The sequence below is a fragment of the Mustela erminea genome, chromosome 14 (genome assembly GCF_009829155.1).
Source record: "Mustela erminea isolate mMusErm1 chromosome 14, mMusErm1.Pri, whole genome shotgun sequence".
NCBI lineage: Eukaryota > Metazoa > Chordata > Mammalia > Carnivora > Mustelidae > Mustela > Mustela erminea.
The window spans coordinates 3,819,170-3,830,312 of NC_045627.1; positions in this window are offsets into that span (position 1 = coordinate 3,819,170).

Here is an 11,143-nt window from a genome sequence, read left to right on the forward strand (position 1 = left end):
TATAGACGGTACATAAAACCGTGACACTCAGAAAGGGTCACCAAGTGAATGGGTATAGATAGGAAAGAGAAGACCAAGGACTGTGGTAGGGAAACTAACATATCCAGCATGGGGAGATGGGGAAGAATATGGGGGAAAAAAGACCGAGGAAGAGTGGGCAGGGACATGGGAAAGGGACCAGGAGAGGAAAGCGTCCTGGAAACTAAGAAATGCAGGTGGTGCGGGGAGGCAGAAGTCGCCAGCTATGACAAATGCTGCTTATATGGTGACTGAGATGAGCCTTGTAAGTGACCGGTGGCTCTGGAAAAGTGGAGATGATGGGTGACTCGAGGTGAGCAGCGTAGGAGTGGAGTGGGTGCACACCTGAGTGTAACCAGTTCAGGAGAGACTGGAAGGAGAGAACTGCTGATAATGACTATAGGACCTTTATTCTAAAAAGGGCAGAAATAGGGCAGTCATTAAAATGGGTCGTGGAGGGACGCCTGGATGGCTCAGTTGGTGAAGCATCTGCCTTCAGGTCATGACCTCCCAGGGTCCTGGGATCGAATTCCACATCAGGCTCCCTGCTCAGCGGGGAGTCTGCTTCTCCCTCTGTTGCATGTGTATGCACTCTCTCTTTCTCTCAAATAAATAAATAAAACTTAAAAAAAAAAAAAAGGAAGGAGTCATGGAATGGAGCAAGGGATATTTTTGACAGATGGGAGAAAAAAGTATTTTCTGATAGGAATGGCCTAAGGAATCCTTATAAAAAGAGTGTCTAAGAGTGACCTGTGAATTTCCTTGAAATGTTAGGATGACAAAAGAGGCGGGGGAGAGAGTTAAAGTGCAAGTCATTCTCCTGAGGATAGCCACAATGTGTACTACAAAGAAGCTGTGGTTGTGGTTGTGGCTGGTGATTAAGATTTCCCTCACAATTAATCATGGTCCATTTGTTAAAGAGCCTCATACACTATGTAATGCTTAAGCTTTTGTTATTACCTCTCTAGCTGTCTGTAAGACAAAGTGGAGTTGCTTGCATTCCATCTACATTGGAAGTCATTAAACATTGCAGTAGTGAATGATAAATGCATATAGTGTATACATATAGCTATATACTGTGCATACTCCAGTGTGTAATAACTATACAGCTATCTGTATACATATACTCTCTCTCTCTATTATATACAGATATATACATACATACATATCTATACATCAAATATGTAAAATTGAGATTCTCATAGCCATATACACATATGCACGCGCGTGCGTGCACACACACACACACACACACACACAATGGGTGCTATATATTGCTGTGGTGGGTGCGTGCTATATGTCTGATGCAGATAGTTGAAAGCCCCAAATTCCTTTCCAGTTCCTTTTTTTTTCCCCCTTTCCAGTTCTAATAGTTTTTGAGCTTATCACAGCACATAGAACATATGGATCATTTATTAAAGTGACAAGTGGAAAGTATACAATATGTGGGGAAGGGATGGAAAATAGATCAAAGGCATAGACAAGAGCCAAGCACATGTGGCCACAAATGGTCACAGCATGGGTGAGGAGTGCTGAAATGTGGGTACAGTGTTAGGAGTTTGCAGAAGAGCCACAGCCAATCCACCTTGCAATGGCCCGGTAAGGTTTTCTGGAAGAGGTGACACCAGAAGCTTGGTATGGTACTGCCTGTCCTCTGGGAATGGAGCTCTCCTTCACCGAGTTTCAACTGTGTCCTTCCCATCAGGGCTGATAATAATCTCTTCTCTACTGATGTAGAGAAGATAATAAACTCTCAGCATAAACTTTAAAGGATGCATGTTGATCTTGGCACCATGAATTCACAGGTTCATCACGGATCCAGATTTGAATTATTGAGGCAGAGTATAAATAAATCTAAATAAAATCTATGGTCACACCACTTCATTTATAAAGCATTGCACACACGAACACAGTAGTTCAATATTATGCTGAAGGCACTGTGACTTAAGACAGACTTCAAAAGGATCATCATCAGCCTATATTAAAAAATTCAAGAAGTTATTTATGATACAAAGCAAAACAGTTAAAGCAGTTTTAACTATGTAGGTCTGCTTCTCACAACAACTGCTTTGAGCCAAGCAGGGCAGCAGTATTAACTTATTACCACTTTTAGGGACAGACGATAAATTTGGCAACTAAACAAGGTAGTCTGTAAATTAGCGAAGGGGGTGCAAACTGGTTGGCCAGGAAGTGCCCAAAAGAGATACCAAGGGCTCAGTGTGAGGGTAAAAGGTTGAAATTCTGGGAAGCCCATAACAGAAAGATAGAGGGTGGGGCACATTCTGTCAGTCTTGCAGACAGGAAGCCTCCAGATGGGCTTTTTACGTACAGTCTAACAGGACATGTGGGCACTAGTCAGGCTACTGAAAATTCCGTCTACATCCAGTTGTTTCCGTGATTTCCCCGTCTTCCTCACAGGCACTCTAGGCTGGGTCTCTCATACGTAGATCAATGGAGCTTTCCCCTTCAGTGTTTCAAAGATGCTGCTTGAGCTGGAACAGAACTGACCTTCCCCCAGGTCTCTCTAAATTACTGTAGCTATCTTCTGGCCGGTCTCCCTCCTTCCAATACCTGTCTCCCACTATCAATCCACCTTCTGAACCTAGTTCAGAAGTATCTTCCTCAACACAGAAATTACGCCGTGCTCCTGTGTGAAAACAGATAGACTTAGATGGTTGTCCATTCAGCAGGATAAGTTAGACTCCATAGGGTTGGACCATATTGGACCCTCCCCCAGTGGCTCCACTGATTTTCCACTCAGGCTCCTCCACAGCTCCCATTATGCTCCCATGAGTTCTTCCCAAATAAATGCAGTTTCCTCATGCCTGTTTCTGGTTACATTCTTCTGCCTGGGACTCCCTTCTTTTTTCTTTTTCCTTTTTTTGTTTTTTTCCTGTCTGGAAGATAGAGAGGAGAGAGATAGGGAAGAGGGAAGAGAAATAGATTTATCAACTGAATAGGAATTTTGCTAGAGTGAAAACTCCATGGAAATAAACATTTTCAACCTTACTAAGAAGCCTAACATAGAATTCTTTTAAGTATGTCATGAGAACTTGAAGACATTCATAGATTAAAAAGAAAAAAGAAATCAATCAATTCAGCTTAAATATAACCTGATTACCTGCTTCTATAGGGTAAAGAAAAAGTACTCCCATGAAAGCACTGCTTATAATAAAGACATCTTGTGTCGACAAGCGGACTATATGATAGTTCCATAAGTATATTAGTTCTCCACATTCGTCCTAATTCAAGTCGCGCTCCACACCATTAAGCCAAAGTTACATTTGTCCAGGAAGAATGTCTAGCCAATAATATGGGAAATAACTTGGACAGGAACTTCAGTTCTTTAAAGAAATACATTCTGATGTAATGAAGAAAATGAGAAACTTCCAGATATTTGAAAATCAAGGTCTGAGGTTTTGATTAAAATTCTGGAGGGCAAACATCTTTTTAAGAAGATGGTATATTAGGAGTAAATATGTGAAGAAACCAATAAACAGAAATATAGATATCTCTACTAGAGGGACTGGTACTAAAGATAAAATCCTTAGGGGATAAAACCCTGGCTGGGTTAGTCAGTTAAGCGTCTGACTGTTGTTTTTGGCTCAGGTCATGGTCTTGTGAGGTCAAGCTGGGCGTCGGGCTCTGTGCTCAGGACAGAATCTGCTTGAGATTCTTCATTCCTCCCTCCCCTCTCCCTCTGTTCCCCTTACTTGTGCTCTCTTTCTCTCCAAAATAAATTAAATAAATAAAATCTTAAACAAAAACAAAACAAAACAAAAAGATGTGGAGCGCCTGGGTAGCAAGGTCGGTTAGGCGTCTGACTGTTGGTTTGAGCTCAGGTCGTGATCTCAGGATCCTGGGATGAAGCCCCACGTTGGGCTCAAACTCAGCCCCCAGTCGGCTTGAGACTGTCTCTCTCCCTCACCTTTTGCTCCCACCCCCACCACCCACACACTCTCTTTCACATAAATAAATCTTAAAAAAAAAAAATACAGCCCTTGGGCTTGATGAAGGTGGCCAAAACATGTTTGAAATATATGCTTGTCATCTTGAAACCAAGAAAGAATATAGTGTAAAGAACTGGGATAAAATATTGAAAAGATAGAAATCCATACACATTACGAGGAATTAAAAGGAATTCCACAAATTTTTCAAAAATATAAAAATACCCCTAATCAAGTAAAGGCAATAAAGACAATGTGAAGTTTAAAGTCCTCCTTCCTACTGGAGAAGAAAATACAAGACTGAAGAGGAGCATGTAGGAGGGAATAGCAGCCTGGAATTCAGAACTTACAGAGAGGACACACTTAATTAATTCAGAAGTCTCAGAACTACACAGAAGAACTCTTGTTTACAAGGAAAATGAAACTGAACATTTTAATCATTGCATTGTGCGACTGAAATAGCCAGATCTTCCATCTGAAGCAGGCGGCAAATACCATATAATAAAGGAGAAAATGAAAGGTGTAAATTAGTTGACAACTAGTAGATCATCAGAATGAGGTACTAAAAGATCAGAAAAAGAGGATTTATGTCCCATGTGCAGAAACTATATGAATATTAGTTGAAAAGGATAGATTCACATCACAATTCAAATCCCAGTCCAAAATGAGTGATAGGCTGCGAGCTGTACACATGGATGGAGAGAACAACATCAGAGAGTTGTTACCTTGAATTCTGACCTCTGCAATTAACCAAGGCACAACTGGAAAAGAAACACAAAGCCCTTTAGCTGAAAATAGAAGCTCTCAAAGAACTCCCTGAGCAGACACACATTCTTTAGAAGAGACTAATTTAGGAAGAGTACAAGGAATGAACTGAAATGGTTGATGTAGAGGGAACAGAAATTTACAGGCAGAAGAATTCAAGACATGGAGGATAATTTCAGAAAACAAAGTTTCCATGAATAGCAATGTTTTTTAAAGATTTTATTTTTTTATTTGACAGACAGAGATCACAAGTAGGCAGAGAGGCAGGCGGAAAGAGAGAGGGCGAAGCAAGCTCCCTGCGGAGCAGAGAGCCTGATGTGGGACTCGATCCCAGGACCCTGAGATCATGACCTGAGCTGAAGGCAGAGGCTTTAACCCACTGAGCCACCCAGGTGCCCCTCCATGAATAGCAATTATTAAGAGAGAGCCCATGACAACTGACTCCCTGGTTATGCTACAGAAAAATCCCTTTCTGGAGAAAGAAAAAGTAAGCAGCATAAGATAGAAAGAACCCCCCTTCCCCCCATTCATGAAGCTTCTAAAAGCAATGATCAGGAAAACCTGACCCTCCAGTCCCTCCACAAAGAAGTCTTCTGAGTCGATTCTTTTGAGATCATTCCTGTGTCAGCCTATACCACCCTCATTAAAAACAGATTCATGGACTCTGCCATCTACCCACTCCATGGGTGTGGAGCCCAACACAGGGCTTGAACTCATGACCCTGAGATCAATACCAGACATCAAGAGTTGGGTGCTTAACCAGCTGAGCCACCTCGGCGCCCCTGTCATCTCTTCACAGTTAAACAAATGTGACGAGAAGGATTTGAACACCATGAGTAGGACTCAATCTACTCTGAGGTCTTCTTAAGAAAGGCCTATATAAACATCTACCTCTGGTTCATGGTCTGTTAGCTTCATCATTGAAGTTGGAGGCGAAGGTGTCCACCATCCTCCCACCTCTTCATGGTAGAGCATCCCATAAGCCCCTCCCGCCATGCACCTTAATCAAAGAGATCTGACCGAAAGAGACTGGATAAATCTTTTTTGATTTGAGATCAGGAAAATACATCTACCACCTGCTCTTATGATGAGCTATGAGTAATCCATCTCAGCGGTCAGCAAACTTTTTCTGTAAGGGCCGTATAGAAAACACTGTAGGCTCTGAGGGCCCTGTGGTCTCTGATGCAACTACTCAACTCTACCATTGCAGGCAGCATTGGGAATGGGTGTGGCTGTGCTCCAGAAACCTGTATTTACAAACACATGTGGTGGCCTCATTTGGCCCTCAAGTAATAAAAATTATGCCTCATATCAATTTTGTGCTACTTCATTTAGGAAGAGTGATCACAGCATCCCCTTTAGTCTACCCACTATGGGTATTAGAGAGTCCTGTCCTCTACTGATCATGGACATAACTGTGACCAAACTGACCAAGTCACTACCTCATCAGAAGACCTGGAGGCAGATTTATGTCTTTTCCAAAAACAACAATAACAGCAAAACTGCAAAAAATATTTCCAGTCTTACATACTCTTGCAGAAACTTGCCTCTCACCCAGTTAATTGGTGGAAGGTCTTTTACCCTTCAATTGTGGTTCTCTGTGATGACCTCAGAAATAAGACCTTCAAAGTTAAGTCACAAAAGACAATACAGTTCCCATCTGGCTCTTTCTGTTTAGGACGTGTACCCTTAAATTTCAGTGCCATGAGGAAGGAACCCCAAGCCACACAAAGAGGCCACATGTAAGTCTTCCAGCTATTAGTCCAAGTGCGGTCAAGATGACAGCCAACATCAACCACCAGAAATGTGAATGAGGAAGGTTTTGAGATGATGCTGGCCCCCTTCTGACTATATAACTGTGAGATCAAGAGTCATAAGTACCCCTGAGTTCATTCAACATGCCCCCAACTATGGGAAATAATACAATAATGATTGTTTTAAGCCATTAAGAATGGGGTGATCAGAGGTGCCTGGCTGGCTCAGCCATTAAGCATCTGCTTTCAGCTCAGGTCATGATCCCAAGGTCGTGGGGTCGAGCCCCACATTGGGTTCCCTGCTCAGTGGGAAGTCTGCTTCTCCCTCTCATACTCCCCCTTGCTTGTGTTCCCTCTCTTGCTGTGTCTCTCTCTGTCCAATAAATAAATAAAATCTTAAAAAAAAATAATGGGGTGATCATTATGCAGGGTATGTAAGCGGGACAGATCTCACTAACTGTAAGTGGGGTGCTGCTATAATAAAACATGGAATGGCTTTGGGAGGAGGAAGCAAGACGAAGGAATAGGGCCTTAAAGATTCGGTTAGCTGAATCCTTATGGCCCTCAAGGAGGCTGCTGATGAAGACTTAAAGGAAGTGAGGAAAATATTAGAAGCTGGATGAAAGGAGACCTTTGTTATGTAGTGGTGGAAAGGTTAGCAGTGTTGCTACCTGTAGTAACATGGACAAGAGACGAAGTTCCTAATGAACCGATGGATCCAGCGAAGATTTCCGGTCAGATGTCAGAAGTGTTATCTAGTTTCTTTATGCTGCTTGTCATAAGGTACAGATAGAGATAAGCCAAGGAAAGAATTGTTAACTAGTAAGGACTGAGCAAAATTAAACATAGGACTACCATGTGACCCAGCAACCCCACTTCTGGGTATATATCCTAAAGAACTGAAAATGGGATCTTGAAGATCTGCACACCTATGCCCCCTGTAAGATGATTCACCGTAGCCAAAAGGTAGAAGCAATCTACATGGCCATTGATGGATGAATGGATACAGAAAATATGGTATTTATATTTTAAGGACCTATTTAGAAACTGTCCCTGCTCCCTTTCCCCCAGGGGATTTACTTGGAGACAAGTCCCGGAAACCAGCTTCAGGTAACAAAGCCCAGATACAAAGGTGGGTCAGGCCAGGTGGAGAAATCGGATCAGTGGGGGGATGCATACTGTCTCCCTGGTTACCAAGGAGTATGGGCCCCACCCTTTGGGCGCCAATCCCAATCAAGGTGTAATAGGCTTGTTCAAATGTCTACTAGGGTATATTGTAACTCAATTGGTCACCTAGCATCACTGTGGAGTTTCCTGTGTGTGTTACGGTCTCATTGGCCACCTGTGTGTGGCCAGGCCCAACCTCATGGCCTTTGCCCTTAAAAGCTAAACTGTGAAACAGAGAAGGGTTGCCCTCTCTTGTAAGAGGTGCATCCCCGAACGTTCGGTTAGATTCTTGATGCTTGGCACGAAATAAAGCTTTGCTTGACCTTCACTTTGTATCAGTCTCGCTCCTTTAATCATGGACCCATTATTGGGGCATAACAATATACAATGGAATATTCCCGCCCTAAAAAGAAAGGAAATCTTGTCATGTGCTACAAAATGGGTAAACCTTGAGAACGTTTGCTAAGTGAAAAAAGCCAGTAAAAAAGGACAAATACTGCATGATTCCATTTATATGAGCCGAAGTAGTCCAACTCATTGAAACAGAAAGGAAGGTGGTGGTTGCCAGGAGCTTGGGGCAGAGGGAGGGAGGGAGTTGTTGTTCAGTGAGTGTATAGAGAGAGGGTTAGTCAAGCCGCAGGGGCAGGGAGCCCTTGAGAGTTGTTACACAGCGTTGTGCAGGCGGGTCAACAGTATCGTACCCTTGGAAATTTGGGGGAGAATGAATTTTATGATATTTTACCACAGTAAGAAAATACTAAGGATCTAGGACTTAACAGGTTAAAACAATACACTGTTTCTTATTTTCAGACTCTCCAAGTGAAAAACGTGTTGAAATTAGGAAATTACTTTCAGGCAGAGATCAAGTCAAGTGCACTGTCAAGAAAACAAGATGTAGAGATGACACAAGAGTGTGACTATAAAACTTTTTGTTAAGATCTCAGAAAGGTTTGGGGCACCTGGCTGGCTCAGTCAGTAGAGCATGTGAGTCTTGATCTCTGGGCTGTGAGTTGGAGCCTTATGTTGGGCATGGAGCCTACTTTTTAAAACAGATAAAAATAGAAACATAAAAAGATCCCAGGAAGATTTAAGTGCTGCATTACAGACCCTCTCAAACAGAGAGAATTCTCTCTGAAATCTTAAAAACTTGCCTTAGGGATCCTCTGTATTAAACAATAGGGCTTCTAAGAATCTGAAAGTTGTAGTTCCACAGCAATCTTACTGGAGCCCAAGATAGAAAGAGCTTATCTTTGTGATATTTGTGTGTGGTGTTTGCTGAGTATAATAAACCTTGATAAGATTCTTTTTTTTTTTTAAGATTTTATTTATTTATTTGACAGAGAGAGATCACAAGTAGACAGAAAGTCAAGCAGAGAGAGAGGGGGAAGCAGGCTCCCTGCTGAGCAGAGAGCCTGATGCAGGACTCGATCCCAGGACCCTGAGATCATGACCTGAGCCGAAGGCAGCGGCTTAACCCACTGAGCCACCCAGGCGCCCCCCTCGATAAGATTCTTAGGAGGTCCACTAAGTTTGTAAGAGAATTGCATTAGTGGAAATATACTAGCTTTGTTTAAGAGGGACAGAGACATTACAAAACAAAAGGTGGCCTTTTGATCTCTGAACTACCACGATCAGGAAACAATTGAAAAGCCAAAAACTCCAAACCAGAAAAAACCTATTCAGCTGCAAGTCCCAGTCCCTCTGTTCCTTCCTTCCTTCCTTCCTTCCAAGTTAGCTCAATGTCCAATGTGGGGCTTGAACTCAGGACAGTGAGATCAAGAGTTGCATGCTTTACTGAGGGAGCCTGTTGGTAAAGCATGTGACTCTTCTCTGTGTTTCTTACAGAGAAGAGAAGATGACTTACCTAGAACTTGCAAAAATAGTAAAGAGAGTTCCTATGTACTCTTCACCAGGCTCTTCCCAATGGTAACATGTTGCATAAAAAGAAGGACAATTATGAAAACCCAGGAAACTAACATTAGTACAATACTATTAACTAAATGACAGACTTTATTTAGATTTCAGCAGTTTTTACATTTTATATGGTGCATCTTTTTGATACTACTCTAACTTTATATTTGAAGTGTATTTCTTATAAATAACATAAAGTCTTGCTTTTTGCCATTGAATAAAGCATTTTTTCTATTTACATGTAAAATGATTATTGATATGGTTGGGTTTAAGTATCCTATCTTGTTATTTGGTTTTTATTTTCCATTTGTTCTTTGTTTCTCCATTCTTCTTGTATTTTCTTCTTTTGTATAATTTCACGTATCATTTTTAGTATTTTACCTTATCTATACACTTTTTATTATTATATCCCATTTTGTATTATTTTTAGAGGTTGCTCTAGAAATTTTAATAAATGTTTTTTAGTTTCTATGGTCTATTTTTAAATAATATTAACTTTATGTATAAGAACCTTATGCTTGTATAATTCACTTACCCACTTCCACCCTATGTATTCTTATGCTCTTATATTTTCCTTCTACATACATCATAAACCCTACACTGTTTTGTTAATGTTTTAAAACATCACTAATTTTTTTTTTTAGATTTTTATTTGTTTGACATACAGATACAGATCACAAGTAGGCAGAGAGACAGGCAGAGAGAGAGAGAGGAAGAGGAGGCAGGCTCCCTGCTGAGCAGAGAGCCTGATGTGGGGCTCCATTCCAGGACCCTGGGATCATGACCTGAGCCGAAAGCAGAGGCTTTAATCACTGAGCTACCTAGGCGCCCCAAAACATCAATATTTTTTTTTAAGATTTTATTTATTTATTTGACAGAGAGAGATCACAAGTAGGCAGAGAGGCAGGCAGAGAGAGAGAGGAGGAAGCAGGCTCCCTGCTGAGCAGAGAGCCTGATGCGGGACTCGATCCCAGGACCCTGAGATCATGACCTGAGCCGAAGGCAGAGGCTTAACCCACTGTACCACCCAGGCACTTCCAAAACATCAATAATTTTTAAAAGGTAAATCAAAATATATTTAAGAGATGAAGACTGAAACAAAACATTTTTTTAAAACACATTTTAACCTTTTCTGCTCACTATTCTCTCCTGCATATATTGAGTTTCATCTGGCATCATTCTACTTCATCCTGAAAAACTCGTAATACAGGTCTCCTGGAGATAAATTCTCCTCACTGTGGTCTATTTGAAAATGTCTTTCTTTTCCCCTAGGTTTTGAATGATATTTTCACTGAATATAGAATTCTAGATTAAGTTTCTTTCTTTTAGCATTTTATCTTTCATTGTCATCTATTTGATGTTGTTCCTATGAAAAATTAGCTATTGTTTCCTATATTTAAAGATTTTTTTAAAAGAGAAAGAGAGAGCACACAAGTGGGCCAAGAGCAGAGGGAGACAATCGGTAGCAGACTCTGCACTGAGTGCAGAGCCCCACAAAGGGCTTGATTCCATTACCTTGATTTGAGATCATGGCTTGAGCCAAAACCAAGTCAGGCACTTAAGCCAACTGAGCCACCCAGA